Here is a 15,309-nt window from a genome sequence, read left to right on the forward strand (position 1 = left end):
GGTTTGGAAGATTTATATACTTTTTCCTTGTGTTAATGAAATATTAACAACTTCCTATACCTCATGTTTTCTGAGCTGGGGAGAAAAAGGATACAAACTAACATCATGCTCAGTGGAAATTTTCATGCGAGCTTATAAAATAGGTAGTATTTATCCTTGTTTACAGATCAGCAGCTTCTTAAGGCTCAGAGGTTAAGTGACTTGTCTGAAATCCCAGCTCATAAGCAGCAGTGTCAGAATTCGAGCCACACCTGATCCCCTAGTCCGAGCACTTCGACAAGGCCTCTGAGAGGGCGGCTTCTTTGAGTTTCATTTTTCAAATACTCCTCTCGTTTGAGAGAAATTTCAGAAAACTCAGTTCTGCTTTCTTAGCCTCTCAGACGGAAAATATTATTATTACTAATGCCAGAACAAGAAATATTAGTCAGGTTTAAGAGAGAGGATCTTAAGGGCTAAAGGTACTGCAGGTTGTCATAGTTTGTAGAGGAGGCCACAAAACAAGCAATGTTTCTGTATAAGCTGTCATTCAGGAGCAGGGATTATTTCTATTTATTTCTATTTCTGTTTCTTCTCTTCCTCCTCCTCCTCAATAATAATAACAAAATCACTACTTCTACTGTTACTACTACTATTATTATTAACTATTCATTTAGAGCAGCTACGGGCCAAGGGAGTAGGGTAAGACAAGGCTAAATGAAATCTCAGTATTCTGATGTTCATTTACAAAGGATGGTGAGGAGTTCCTGTTTCAAGACTTGGGGTAAAGAGAGAAATAAGGTTCTAAGAAAAGCCAAAAACAAAGATGAAGACAGGAAGGCAAATCCTTTTCCCTTTCATCCTCCAAAGCACACACGTACACAAACTCACACGAACTCGGTACTGTTGGCCACGCCCCTCTCTCTTCACCAGAGAAAAGAGCCTGAGAGCCTGATTACATGGCTGAGATTCCTGCTACCCCGTTTTCACTATTTGGAGCAACCCATAATTTTCTCCTTTGAGAATAAACCTCAGAACTCCTTATGATTTATAGAGTCCTAGAAACTTGCAAGGAATGTGCACATCTTGAACACACCTCATCCCCGTAAAGGTAGGAATGTAAATATAAATATTCCCATTTTCAAAAAGAAAGGAAAGAAGTTTCAGGAGGTCCATGACTTTTATGTGGTGGCGTAGGTACCTTAGGCCAGGTTTTCTGATAATGCTCTTTCTACTTCTTTCTACTTTTTGCTGCTAAAAATCTCTGGTCTTTAAAAAATTAAATTTATTTTTAATTGAGATAAATTTTACATAGTGTGAAAAGCACAGATTTAAGTTTACATTTCAATGACCTAAAAAATGCAAATGCATACAATGTCATCCATACTTCAATCAAGACATAGAACATTGTCTTTTTAAATTTACGGTAGCATAAAAGCTAGCACCATTGGACAAATCTATTAAAAACAGGAAAGAAAGCCATATTTAGGGAAATAAAACTTTAGGCACCTGAAATACCTATATAAGGTCCTTCTGCTAGGAGGAAAGAGGGAAAAACAAGCTAGAATGCTGATTTTTCTAAGCTAGCTTCTTATGACTTTATTCACACTTTCTTCAAGTTGATGAGCTTCTTTGCTTCGCATTACACTTTTATATACGATGCCTAGAACATGTAACAATTAAAGAAAGGCATCAGATTTTCCCTTCGTTTTTACTTTGGCCCTCAATTTTATTATACTATCAATATCATACTACAAATCTCTTGGTTGCAGTTGGCTAATTAGTCTTATTCATATTGAAAAAAGGACCATAATCCCATCTTAAACTTTGCATAGTGCAGCTCAGTGTTTTCTATTTAGACAGTTCTCAAGCCTAATGTTATAATTATACCATTTTCTCAGCAGCATCACCCACACAACATAATTACAGTCAAAGCTAAGGCTATGTTTACAGTGTACTAAAGAGGATGGAATTATTTCATTTTAAGTGATTCATTTACCTCCTCTGTTGGAAACAGAAAGGAATAGTAATGGAAGAGTCATAGTCTTAATATGCTTCTCTGAATAACAATTTCAGATACCAAGAAGCCAAAGTAAATAAATAAATAAAATCCCAACCCCCCAAATGAGGAAGTATGTGAGATGATTCCTGGTCTGCTTATCACAGTGACTCCTAATCTGAAAATCTAAGCTGGGCGAGGTAATGGAAGCTGGTATGTTGATGGTAACTGTTGGGTCTCAGCAATGTCCTCACCTGATTGCCTTGCTGCAGGGCATCCCCAAGAACCCCAAGTCAGCTTGCAGGACTAACATCATGCCAATTATTTTCTATCTAGGCTCTGAGCCTACAAGCTAATGACTCATCCAACCACAGAAAACTTCTGTCCAGTGAGACCATTCATCCTTAAGACATACTTCATTCATATCTAACATGAGCCAGTTCTAGGTACCAAGTACACAGCAAGGAACAAAGCAGAAATCTGTTCTCACGGAACTGAACTCTAATGTATTTTAGACCTGTCTTTTGCTTATTTACCTGAGTAAATAAAAAGAATGCTTTTACTTTTACTGAGTGACGTAGACTCATGCATGCTTAAAATACACCCAGTGAGCTGCAGACTGGAAGCCGCCATTTTTCTGGACACATGGGCATGATCCTAGTTTGGTAGAGGAAGGAATGGGGGACAAGTGGAACACTCTGGGGTCACATTTGCTGGCTTCATTTGTAAGCGGCTGTGAGAAAGCACCTGCCAGCTCTCTGATGTTAACAGGGGCAGAGATACACACTTCATTTCCAGTGCAACTCTCATTTGCTTGTCCAAAATCTCTGGTTTAAAAAGTTTCATAAAATCTTGATATTCTTGGACTTGTCCTGCCGCATGAAACCTTAGTTCCAGGAGGAATAGAAGATAACATTGTGGGAAACCATGGGGGTGACTTGGTGGGAAGGCATGTCTAGGTACATGTCTCATGGTTTTGTTTTCGAAGTTATTTTCAAGTGTATGGTTTTTTTTTTCTTTTCTTTTTTTAAGAGTAGGCCAAGTTATGAACCATTTTTTTTTGATAGTGTTTAGGCCAATGAATGGATGCATACTATGCAAATGATTCTTCCCCTTGGTTCTTTTGGGATATCCAAGAGCTGAGCCTAGGGCTCCTAGAAATCAGTAGGCAACAAACGCTAAGGTAACTGAATAGTCTTTGAAATAAAATTCTGTTATTTTTGGTTAGCACTTGGATTTCTTCTTATTTATGTGAGCCTGAATGACTATGCTACCTGTACTGCTCTTAGCCTCTGAGCCCTGGGACAGTAGGACATAGGTGAGTGGGGAGAAAGTAGGCCATGTGGCATGAACAAGGGCAGGGGTGGTCATATTCCAAATGTTCTCTGTAGGCTTATATAAGAGCAAATAGCTACGAAGTAGAAATAAGAAAATGGCTCCATTTAGAAAACTGTAAGTAACTGGTTCTCTTTTATTGTCTCTCTTTCTTTTTGGTTTGTGATTTAATCAAAAGCCTATTGGTTATCCTCCTTGTTTCTTGTTTTAAGAATGGTGAGAGGCTAACCCAAGGAGGCAAAACTGTAAAGTCTCTATAGTCACATTGCCTTGGGATTTCTACTGTAATGTGACTTCAGTTCTAGGAAATTGCTTGCACCATTAGACCTACAGCAGAGCTTACGTGTAAGCAAATATCATCATGCTAGATAACAGAAGCAATAATATCTTCAGCTTACACATGACCTAGAGCCATAGCCTGAAATTCTGGCCAAGCCATTTACGTTTCCTTGCTACTTAAAAATAATGATGTTTTAACACTAACCCTTCAGGACCACTTATTTAGCACAATTCATTCAATCTCTAGTTAGCTAGAACTGAAACATTTTCTGGTTTTCCATGGCAATTCTCCAACTAACATGTTCATATGAGAGCCTTTCCCACTTTTCAGAGATAGAACTCTGGTCACTAGTAAGGCTAATTTTGGGGGTTCCACTGGGAATGTGAATTGTCTTTACTTGGAGATAGAGGTTGAGACGGTCTGTTTATGAAAGATTACTGTTTTTATTATAGAATTTGCAAATATAAACAAAAATAGACAGTATGGGTTAATGAACTGCTACATGTTTCTCACCCAACTTTTGACAATTATCAATATTTTATCAATGCTGTTTTGTACTTACCCTACCTACTTTTTATTATTTCTTCTTTTTATTTATGCCTATAGCACCTGGTCTTCCTAGGTGGTCTCCTATCCAAGTACTAACCTGGCCCAACCCTGCTTAGCTTCCAAGATCAGACATTGAGCGTGTTTAGGGTGGCATGGCTATAGATCATGGACCATGGCTCCACTGGGGTGTGAAACCAGGACCTTCTGCATGTAAAGCAGATGTGCTAACTGCTACATTATGGAACTACGTCCCCTGTCTATTTTTTAAATAATCTCTTTCAACCATGACTACCTACATTTGTATCTCTAAAAACTAAGGAATCTCTCATTTAAAAAAAAATAATATCAATATCACACCTAACAAATTAATAATGATCCCTCAATATCATCTAAAGCCCAGTGTATGCTTGAATTTCCAAAAATTTCTCAGAAAGAAGTATTTTAACAATTCGAATCAGAATGTGAACTAGGTCTCCACAATGTCTCTTAAGTCTGTTCAGTTCCATGGCATCTCCTTTTTTAAAATTTATTAAATCATTGAGGTGACATTTGTTAATAAAATCAAATAGGCTTTGACCTCAAAGGCAGGGGAAGTAAAAGCAAAAATAAATGAATGGGACTATATCAAACTAAAAAGCTTCCACACAGCAAAAGAAACCATCAACAAGCAAAGAGGCAATCGTCTGAATGGGAGAATATATTTGCAAACAATGCCCCCATTAAGGGCCTAATTTCCAAAATATATAAAGAACTCATATAACTCAACAATAAAAAAAAACAAATAATCCAAGAGATTCACTTCAGATTAAAAGACACACATAGACTAAAAGAAAGAGGATGGAAAAGATTGCTTTGATGATCCTAGAAGGTACTTAAGTCAGACAAAGAAAGATAAACACTATATAATTTCGCTTACGTGCAGAATTTAAGGAATAAAAGAACCAAACTAATGAAAAAAGACCCACAAATATAGTGGATAATTTGGTGACGGACAGAGGGGAGGGGGGTTGGAGGGTTGGGAGAAGAGGTGAAGGGTTAAAGAAGTACAAATTAGTAGCTGATGGATGGTCATGGGGATGGGGAGCACAGCACAGGGGATGCAGATAGCATTAACATGATGGCTAGGTAGAGGGCCAGGGGAGGGAGCGAGCAATTGGGGGATCATTTTATGAACTACATAGGAGTCTAACCAATGTACTATATACTTGAAACTAATTAAAATAAATAAATTAAAAAGTGAAAAACAAAACAAAACAAAACAATCCAGTTAAAAAAATAGGCAGAGGACCTAAACAGACACTTCTCTTTTCCTTTTTATTATGTCGTTTTTTTGGATGAAGATAATTTATTTAGCTAACTGAAATCATAAAATGTCATTTAAAATGTTCCTCTATCTCTATTATCTCCTATGCTACCTGAACTAGGCAGTTAAGACCTAAGGCTTAATTTGATTTGGTTCAACTCTCATGGAAAGAATCCATATGGGTGGTACTGTGAACTCTGGACTCCTATTATCAGGGACATATAATATTATATGATGATAAAATTGCCCTGGGTTCAAAGCACTCTCAGCCTGATGTACCCAGAATAGAGTATACCTAAATATTTTACCATTCACTGATGGTCTTGCCTAAATCCATTATGTCATTAGGGGCTCTAAAGTAGTGATTTCTTTAATCCTACCATTTCATTTGCATTTATTAGCTCGAATATATCTATATAAATAAAGACAACCAAAAAGAAAGCAACTTTCCTTCACCAACTATTCAGTTATCTTAAATGCAATTTTGTATAAATGTAATTTATACAAAAATCAAGGTAATTGCTTATTTCTTTCAATGCATTTATTTTTAAAATAATGAGTAGATGCCCTAGTGACCTCCAAAGGTGATCATTTTTAAAAAAGTATCACTGTAAATTTACTGATGAAATCATGTTTTGATATCATTCTTAAGGGACTGGAATTATAAGAATAGAAATGATGAAATCATTTCTCCATTTTCAGCCATTCTGGGAGAAAAAGCACATTGTGTAATCTTGGTTACCTTTTCCTTTTTATTTACTTTTTATTCTATCATTCTAATATTTTACCTGGTTACCTCTATAAAAATGGCTGAAGTCAAGACTAGAGACTAGATGGGATCTAAAAATCCATGCACATGTGTGGAGACCTTCGTGGATATTTAATGAAGGATTTACAAATACCCCAGGAAGGATCTGTACAAGCATCTACAAGCTAAAGGTTTGAACACTGTGGTAGACTCACATGCTAGACCCAGGCCATGCCCACATCCCTGAGCGTAGTTTCAGAGTGTAGTGCCCCAATCAACAGCAACCTGTGCTCCTTGGAACCCTAGTGGCTACTGAGGTAGTAATAGTTAATCCCTTGTAAAAAAGGTTTCCTAGTCCACTGTATTCAGAAAGGACTGTGGTTCTTTTTTTTCTCTTGGATATTCATAATGCACTCAAACATATTAGAGACTCCGAGTGTGCAATAAAGAAGCCTGTTTGACTTTGCATGTTCCAGCATTTCCCATGCACTAGAGAAATGGTGGGCTAATTTGTTAAGGGCAGAGTTCTTTGCAAGAATCATTTGTGGAAGAGATTTTTAAAAATGCATATGTGCAGTGGGTTAAACTGTAGTCCCCCCACAAACATGTCTAAGTCCTGACCCCTGGTATCTCTGAATGTGACCTTAGCTGAAAAAAAAAAAAAGGTCTCTGCGATGTAATTAAGGTAAGAACCTAAAGATGAGATTATCCTGGATTAGGGCTCTAAAGTCTACAATGGAGATCCTTAAAAGAGTCACACTTGGAGAACAGACACAGGAGGAAGGCCACGTAAGGATGAGATAGAGGCTGTAGTGTTACATTTACAAACCAAGGAACGCAAAGGATTGCCAGCAGTTTCCAGAAGCTGAGAGCCAAGCATGAAACAGATTCTCTTTCAGAGCCTGGACAAGTAATCAACACTGATGACCCCTCGATTTTGGACTTCTGGCCTCCATAACTGAGAGAATAAGTTTCTGTTGTTTTAAGCTACTGACATTAGGGTATTTTGATACAGCAGCCTTAGGAAACTAATACAATATGCCTGAGCACCATCCATGGAGACTGATTGAGTAGATCCGAAGTAGATGCCTGGCATTTGTCCTTACTAAAAATGTAGATGATTCTGATGGGCACACCCACCAAGACCCACCACCTTAGGATCCTGGGTTTGAAGGGCCGGTCACCTGCTTATACTGATATCCTTTCAAGATTTTAGGCACTTGCTATGTTTCTGGATACACCAATGACATCTCCTGCTCTTTATCTCCAGGTTTTGTTTTTTCAGAGAAAGTAGTCCCAGAGATAATATTTTGGGGTCATCTCTTAAGTGGTACATTGGAACTAGTTACTTATTACAGGTGGCGATGATGTTGTCAAGCCTGTGAGAGTAGGAGGAGGAATTACTGCTCAAATGGGAGAGAGGGAAATCAGCTTTTGTTTAATTAGTCACACAGATCTCTCTTGAGGGGAATTCTCATTCTGCAGCTAAACAAAGCTGAGCTGCCTTTCTTTTGGTAAACTGAGAAATCTCAGTCTCCTATGACTTCTAGTCCTTCTAATTCACTTCTAATCCTTCTGGACTCAGCTTCCTTCTTTCCATCAACTGCTGAGAAGACTGCTTTTTTTTTTCTTTTTATCCCTAGATTCTATTCACCTGAAAACATTTTCTTTCTTTCCTAACTTCTCTTTTTAGCCGCCAAGCTTTGCTGGGTATCTTTTTGATGTACCTCTTCCCTCTCAGGCTTGGGTTTGTCCAAAAGGAGCGGTAGATGTCTCTCTCTAGTCCTGCCAATAACTGATGATGAATAAATAAGGTGCAGGTTCTCAATACCTCAGCAAGGAGAGCTCTGCCAGGCAGGAAGGAGTTGGAGCATGCTACTCTGGTTTTCTGACAACTTTTCACATGGAGGCTGACTATGGTTTAACCAAGATTATTCAGTTAAAAACTATATTTGTGGGAAGGCACCAAAGAAAAATTTCAAAAGTTTAGCCCAGCTGGCCCTTCACCTAGGAAAGGTGGTTTACTCAGAGTGGAGCGGAGTGGGAGACAGACAGACGGGGTGGGTAGTGGGGATAGTGAAATAAATGGCGGAGGGAACATTACTCCTCATGGAGCTCCCCATCCAGCTCTGAGAGCCAGCCACAGCTCCACGGGCAGCATGAGAAGAACAGGCTGTCACAGGCTAGCCTGCGTATTTAACCACTACTTAATATATTATTTGTTGCTGCTGTTAAACTTGATCTGGAAAGCCTCCCTATAGATACACTTTTGAAGTAAAAACATATTTTAAGTTAGGGACTCCAGGGCTGTATAAATCTATATAAAAGAATCCTTCTAATAAAAGGGAGTATATGATTATAGCCAAACGACTTGTCCAGGCAGTAAATGTTCTAAAAGCTCAGAGAAAAAGGCTTGGCACTGGGTTTAGTCCAGCAGAAGATAAAGTTGCCTTTCAGAAAAGTAGAAAAAGTTTGTTTTGATGGCACACCTTTTAGCTATCTGTACAGCCTTATTTCTTCTACACCCAAAGACATTCTTTTTTAAAGGGGAAAAAGCAAGGAAAGGGAAAAACATTTTTCTAGGTGCCAAGCACTGTGATAAACATTTTACCTCATCCTGCCTAAGGGCAAAACCCCGAGGTAAGACTGTGAGTAGTTGAACTCTGGGCTGCCCTTCCTCTGGCCTACCACCTCTGGGCTGGATTCTGTTTTTCTTGCCTGAGGCCCATGTCTCATCCTCTGGCCGGCTGCAGTGTGGCAGGCTTTAGTCCCACCCTTTCAATGCTCCTTGCTCTCCCCCCTCGAAAGGGACAGCTTAATGTGAGGTCTGCACTGAGGTGCTAATGGAAGACCAGGAAAGCAGGCTTTCTCAAAGGAGGATATTTCAGGCTGCAAAATTAAGTTTTGTGCTTTTTTGAAGCATTGAATGGCAATCAAAAGTCATATCTATAACATTAAAATTTTATTTTTTTAAATCAATTTTTCTTAACCTGGGCTGCACAGGCATTCTCTGGAGTTGTGAAAATTTTATTTCTTTAAAAAATATATTACTCAAATATGAGATCTACTATACCAGACGCAGCATCTTTCCTATACTCCCAGAAACTATAAGTGGGGTGAAGAGGTAGGTAGGGTACATCCAGTGACCCAGGTGGCCACTACTCTTTCAGTAAGAGTAATAGTAGTAATAGCAGCAGCAGAAAAATAATAAACTAACATTTATTGCATACCCACTTTGTGCCAGGAATTCTTCCATATACCTATCTGCTCCTTACAAGGACCCTTTGAGATAAATGTTCATATCTCCATTTATAGACGAATAAACTGAAGCTCTTCGCTAGGTGCATACATATGACAACTCCTGTCTCTAGCTCCCGAACTCCAAAGTTCTCATCACACAGCCTATGATACTACCTGAAACTAATAACAGAGTTTGCCACAACCACTACTGTCTGATAAGAACAAACACCTCCAAGACTTTGGTAGGGCCTCTTGTATGCTTTTCCCCATGAGAAAGAAAAATGGCAGAAGAGAATGGCATCTACTGCCCTCAGATTTGAGGAAACGATTGTTACTCATCTTTGTTAGTCTTAGTTTGGGGGAATGTCAAACGCTATGCTAACGGCTCTCCCTCCACTTTCCTTCCACATTTTTTCTCAAGTAATTCCTGAAACTCAGTAGGATATTCATTTAACAAATATCAATCTCTCACTTTGTGTAAGATCCTGTTTAAGTTGTGAGACAGGGAGTAGAGCATATAAAGATGAGGAAGACTCGGCTGCTGCCCTCGAAAGAACTTACAATCTAGAAAGGAAGATACCAAGCCACTTGAATTCAGTGCAAAAGATGCACACCTTCAAAAACTTTTGGAGTTCAGAAAGAGACGCGCTTCGGTCACATCAGGATGCTACCCAGGAGTCTTTCCATTTCTCTGGGTTTTGTCTGGCAGGAACTTGGCATCAGCAGGTGCACAAAGCCATATGCGCTGACAACACAAGCACAGATGGGCTCTTTTGCAAATATTTGCTTTCATATTAATCCAAATTTGGAGTTTTAAAATGTTAAGAGAGAAAAAAGAGAAGAGTTAAAGGCTGATTTTCCATGACACATGAAAAATCAGAGGATAATCTGTAGCAGTAAACATGCGAATGTTACTTGAGAATACCTCAAAGATTCATGAAGGCCAGTCATCTGAATCATAATGTCTATTATGATGCTGTGAGCCTTCAAGTTCATGAGTCTTTTACAGTGTACAATTTCCTAACGGGAGAGTCTTCTGTCTTTATTCTTCAGCGTGAATTCAGTGGCAGCAGCGAGTTTATGGAAGAGCTGCAAACCTACAAAGTTAAGCTTGCTCTGATACTACAGCTGTGTGTCACAGTGACTATAACTCTTCATAACATAATACTATGTGATGATGATGCATCCCAGACAGCTCGATTGCAAATTATTACCCATTCCATCCATCACCAAGCACTTACAGATGCTCAGCTTTCATTTGATGAAACACTTTTAATAATAATAACAATAACAACATGTACATTTCCACACATTGGCAGATACTGTTCATCTCATTTCACAATATAGGAGTTTATTGTGAAGTAAATTTGTAAAGTGAATCCTGTATTCTCATTAATGTCAGTTGCCAAATGGAAGATAATTTTCTTAGGAGACTAAAAGACCACAACAAATACAGACATGATGACTAGTTTCATAAAATATTTTATTACAGAAATAATCTTTTTTTTTCTGTTTATAACAGGGGTTGACACACTTTTTCTTAAAGGGCCAGACCTTAAATATTTTAAGGTTGCACACCTATAGTCTATGTTTCAGCTACTCAGCTTTGCCATTGTACCCCCCAGAGCAGCCACAGTCAATCTGAAATAAACAGAAATGGCTGTGTTGCAATAAAACTCTATTTACAAAAACAAGGATCTGGTCCGAGGACCATAGTTTGCCAACCCTTGTTTAAATAATTATTGATCTTAAAAAAAGAATTAGCTTATTTTGTATCATATAGTGTGAATTAATGCAAATTGATTTCCTATAAATCACATATTTTTTAAAAGCCCTTTGAAGTTTTATAACCTCTTTTCTAAGTGATATGTTTTTTCTTTAGCAATTAATCACTTTCAGTTGTTTTTGCTTGAAATACACATTATTTCATATTGCCTATATTTGCCATTAAGCATTCTACTATTTGAAATACTACTTAATTACATTTATGTTTGATGTCCATAAATCTTTTTATAAATGTGATGTATAGTTTGCTTTCTTAGTATACAGATTCATTTGTATTAAAATCAGGACATAACTACATAACAAATTCAAGTTTTATTTTTCCCTCAATGCACAAGTGCACATTATCTGAAAAAACTGTTCATCACAACTAGGAGCTGGTGTGGACAAAAGGCCTGTCTGGTGTAGCAGACTCAGGAGTCCTCTCCTGAGAGGGGCTTCTGTGTGCAGAAGACATAGCTCTCTTGAGAGCAGTGATTACACTGTTGGTTCTGAAGCTGTAGAACTCAGTAGCAAATTGGAAGGCTTCGAGCTAGAAGAACTCAAAGGTCACAACTAACTTTGGGATGCTTTGACTTTCTAGAGTCACAAAAAAAATGTTCACCACCCACTGGGGTCACCCAGGGAGAAAGAATGTTTGTTTTGGATTTCATCATTGAAAACCGTGTGTCATGTTTTGGAAGAGAAACCACACCAAGAATTGGTGTATCGAGTACACACAGGCCCACTGGAATTTTTAGGGAGATGATGCTTAATCACCCTTCTTAAATTAAAAAAAAAAAATTACTTCCAAGATCAAGGCTTTAAGAGTCCTATGCTCACAGATTTCTAACCATTTTCTTACTGTTTGGGTTCCAGAAGAAATAGAACACCTTACTACATGTTTACAACTAGCAAGGAACGGCAGGTACTTGAGGAGGCTGACCTTGAGCTGTGCGCTCTTCCTTTATTTCAGAGGTTTCACTAGCCCTGGCCTAAGCATAAGCACAGAGAACAAGTCTCTGGTAAGCTAAATGGTAAATATCTAATGACCTAATATTTATCTTGCAAAGATCCTTATCTCCCAACAATCACATGTGAAAGCGGGGTAGTATATAATAAAGCACTAATAACTGAAAAACTTGGCAGGCATTTTCTGGGTAGTTCAGGCTGGAAAAAAGTTACTGTAAAATCTATATTTTGAGATAATTAAACAGGGTTATTTGAATTATCAATAGTATGCATTATCTACACTTTACTTTGTAAGCATTGTACTGACAGGTAGGTATCTTCTCTACTCTCTTTTCAGTCTGTTGATTCAGAAAAGCTGTTTTCTCTGAACCTCTGTTTCTTCTTGTAGAAAGTGCATAAGTCTATCTGCCTTCCTCCTATTTTACAGAAGCAAAAAAGAGGGGAGAGGGATCAACAGTATCTGTAGGATGCTTGGCATTATCTGGAGATTAGAGCTGTGTGTGAGTCAGAAAGGGCTACCACTAGTTTGGGTACCAGAGAGAGCCAACATAAACACTGTTTCTTTAAAAGCGATCATAATAATCTGTGATTACTTACTGAATTATTTGCTGAATAGTTTATAAACAGTAGGCTGTCAAGCATTCAGCGTCAGCTTTAATGTCAGAACCCAGTGTCAGCGCCACTCTCTAACGCATGTCAAAGCTCAAGTTCTTTGTAACAAATAAATACTGCTCATAGTCTCTAAGATACCATCCCTGCGCAGATGCACTTTTCTTACAATGTGCTTATTTTAGCTGTATTGTCATCTAATAAGCCCTTAAGGTTGAAAATATCTGATGAAAAAGAATGCTTAAAGCTGAGGGGGTCATTTGGCTCTTATGAAGTTAGCGATGGGTCACAGGCAAGAGTGGGGCTACTATTCCCTTGGCAGCTAAAGAGCCAACAGGACCACAGTGATGACATAGAGCTGTCCTGTGACATACCCCAAGACTAGACCATGACACTAGGCCCCTGACCTGAAGTTAAGGTTCTGTGGGAGGCTTTTGGGAGAGACTGTTTATAGTAATGGACAAGAGAAATCTCTCCTCCTGTTTATCTTTATCCCTCTCTTTTCATTAAGGGTGGCTGAAGGGCATGGATGTACTCTGTGGTAGCCAAAGAGTGATTAAAATATTGGAGGAAACCTGACTTCCGTTTCTTTTTTTTGTATTTTTAATGGTGTACATGTAAAATTCAATGAGTATTCATTAAGCACTCAGCACTTGGCGTGTGCCAGTACTTACTAGTTTCTGACAGATACGAGAAGTTAGAAGATATAGCCCCTATCCTTAAAGACAGCACAATCTATTAAGAAAGAATAGAAAGCACAGAGAAGTCTCCAGTAGGTTGAAACAAACAATATAATGATATTAAGGTCCAAAATAGAGTCAAGTATGAGAAATCTATCTAATTCTAATCCTTGTAGGAATAAAAGAAGAGCTGTTAGAGAATACAGGAAACATCATGGGGCCAGATGTTTTAATTACTCTAATTATATCAACACTTGTCATTCTCGCAACAACTTTATGAGGCAGATCCTATTAGCATCTCTATTTTAGAGATAAAAAGCAAAACAGAACAGAATCAAGGTACAGAGAAGTTATGGAACTCAGTTAAGATCATGCAGGAGGTACACAGTAGAACCGGGACGTAAACCAACGCTATCTTGCCCCAGAGGCTGAGTTCTTCAAATATTGTGCTCTAGATTCTCTCTCCTTGAGAGGGTGAAAGGGCTAAGGAGATTTCAAGGTGGAGCTATGCATTCTCTTGGGGGAACTGAGAAGTATGCATTCTCCTTGTGGATAAAGTGATATTTGAAATATACTTTCAAGACAAAACCCAGGAAGGATGTTTTCTGATGGGGAGGTAAGAAGAGGGACTTTCTGGCAGAGGAGTTATTACAAATGAACATAACAAAGCAGGAATTCAGAGGACATAAACATGGGTGCTCATTGTACACAAGGGAAACAAGCATATAGTAATCCATGTTGTAGACTTTCTTAAATGCCAGCAAGATGAGTTTATTCACAATTTAGGAAATGCTAAGGAGCTACTGAAGATGATCAGGCAGAAGAATCACTGGATTGGAGGTAGGCAGGAAGAATGAATGTGGAAGCAGAGAGTATCATGGCTTGGAAGAGGGAAAAATAGAAGGTAGGGAAGGAAAATTAGGAGGCTAATAATGTACAACAGGGACCTGAAACAAGCAAGGTGACGGTTACTACATTAAATTTTTGTCTCATAAAAGAGTGTGTGTATTTTTTTTAATTGAAAAGTAACTCACTTTTGTGAGGACGTTGTGAAGGAAGTTGTTTGTGAACTTATAAAAATTTACAGTTGCCATGCCTACCTAACATGGTACCTTTTGGAATCCTTTCGACACTCAACTTTACCTTAGTCAACTTTACCTTTACCTGATGTTTATGTTCAGAATGTCGGTTTTCATAAAATCTTGCACTAATTTATGCTCCAAATGCCAGCCAAAGAAACTTCGATATTTTTGTCCAGTTAGATATTCATTCCGTTTTGAGATGGAAATGCCATCGATTACGAAATTTACACTTCATAGTGATATGCAATAAATTCAGTGAAAAGGAATGATTTAAAAAGAAGAGGAAAAATCCCTAACAGAGAGATGTGCAATCATCTAAAATTTTCTCTCTATATATATGTTTAAAAAGTCATGTATTTGGCCCAAATAATCATCAAATTCTCTGCCAATAATCAACTATGACAAAGAAGATAAAATTATTGGAAAACACAAAAATGTGGAAACACAGCATCCTGAGATGTTTGCCTTCTTCGGGAATACGAAAGTGTCTTGCTTTTCTCTAGAAGATTCTAACCACCCTCTTTACTCTCCCCAACAAAAAGGAGCTTTCTTTGTGGTAAGTTTGTACCATTACTTCTTTCAAGTGTAACCAAGATGTCTGTATATCTCTTTAAACTGTGAACTTCAATATCCATATCCATATCCATATCTCGAATGTGGGTTTGCTTGTATTTATGCTTTTTCATAGGTGAAGTGTGCTGCTATCCATGTAGCTCTTTCTCTCTGGAAAGTATTTCTTAAGACTATGCTCTGTTATACAGTAACAGTGTACACA

The 15,309-nt window shown here is 38.2% G+C and overlaps 1 protein-coding gene and 1 pseudogene across 1 annotated transcript in view; both read right to left on the reverse strand.

Moving 5' to 3' along the window:
* Positions 1-15,309, reverse strand: part of GHR (growth hormone receptor) — a 214,969-nt gene that overhangs the window by 44,071 nt on the left and 155,589 nt on the right. The window lies entirely within an intron of this gene.
* Positions 4,188-4,303, reverse strand: LOC118607552 (annotated as a pseudogene).

The sequence above is a fragment of the Rousettus aegyptiacus genome, unplaced genomic scaffold (genome assembly GCF_014176215.1).
Source record: "Rousettus aegyptiacus isolate mRouAeg1 unplaced genomic scaffold, mRouAeg1.p scaffold_m13_p_8, whole genome shotgun sequence".
Classification (NCBI taxonomy): domain Eukaryota; kingdom Metazoa; phylum Chordata; class Mammalia; order Chiroptera; family Pteropodidae; genus Rousettus; species Rousettus aegyptiacus.